This window comes from Kryptolebias marmoratus, linkage group LG9, assembly GCF_001649575.2.
Source record: "Kryptolebias marmoratus isolate JLee-2015 linkage group LG9, ASM164957v2, whole genome shotgun sequence".
Classification (NCBI taxonomy): Eukaryota; Metazoa; Chordata; class Actinopteri; order Cyprinodontiformes; family Rivulidae; genus Kryptolebias; species Kryptolebias marmoratus.
Window position 1 is genome coordinate 6,353,681 of NC_051438.1, and position 1,100 is coordinate 6,354,780.

Sequence of the window (1,100 nt, forward strand, 5' to 3'; positions counted from 1 at the left end):
AATTCAAGCTCCTAAAAATGTTTTACCTGTTTTGAGGTATCATAGTCTTAATTAGGGGTGACGGGGGAGTTGCTGGTGTCAAACCCTCTTTTTAGCCTCGTAATTTGAACTATGCTCTAACCTGATTTGGCTCATTCCAGCTGAATCGCTTTGAGAAGCAAAAAAAACAACCTTTTCCTTCCAAATGCCCACTCCGTTTTACAATCAAATTCCATTTTAAATTAAATTGTCACACCAACAAAAGCTTATCCTAATAGACCTAATGGGCTCCAATTTCAGACTGGATAGAAAACAGAAAATATTTCTTTCTTCTTCGTTTACCTGAGCTGTAATGGTCTATGTGGGAAGAAAAAGAAGAAGGGCAAAAAGCCTGCAGATTTACAAATATGAATGAAAAGCAAACCACATCATTCCACCTTAAAACTTAATTCCCCCCTCCTCATCCACCAGAGCAGTTCTCTCTATCTCCAAAAGGGGGCAACAATGCGGCACTGTTCACCATTCTGAGCCCCCCTCCAGCAGCAGCAACACACGCACATTTCCCCTATCCCCCTCCCTCCCCTCCCCTCCTCCACACACAGTACTCTCTCTGTTAGCTCCTCGCTGCTCCTCTCTTCCTCCCTTGTCCTCCCTTCTTTTCGCTCTCCTGACTCTTTGCGGTTTGTCCAGATGTTCTTATCGGGAGCTTTGGTGATGTTAAAGTTCAGAACACACGCACACGAAGTCATGCATATACACTTTTACTTTATTTATTTACAGCATATGTGTGTGTGTGGTGCTGAAGGAACAGCGCCCATCTTCTTGTCTGGATTGAGAACACCTTAGATTGTTTGTTTGTTTGATTTTAATTATTATTGTGAACGTACTAAGAAATAACCTGGATGTAGCGCAGGAAACTCTCTGGTATTTGAGTCAAAGGATGTTTCTTTCTTTTTTTTTCTTTTGCTCCCCTTTTTTTGTCTTCTCTGCGCTCGGTTTTAGCCTTTTTGAAGCACTTTACAGAAGAGGCTCCTCCACCAGAGCAGAGATGGCAGATTCTCTGACAGACCTCAGTCCTCTGAGCAGGTGGTGAAGCCCTGTAGGGAAGCAGAGGGTGGGGG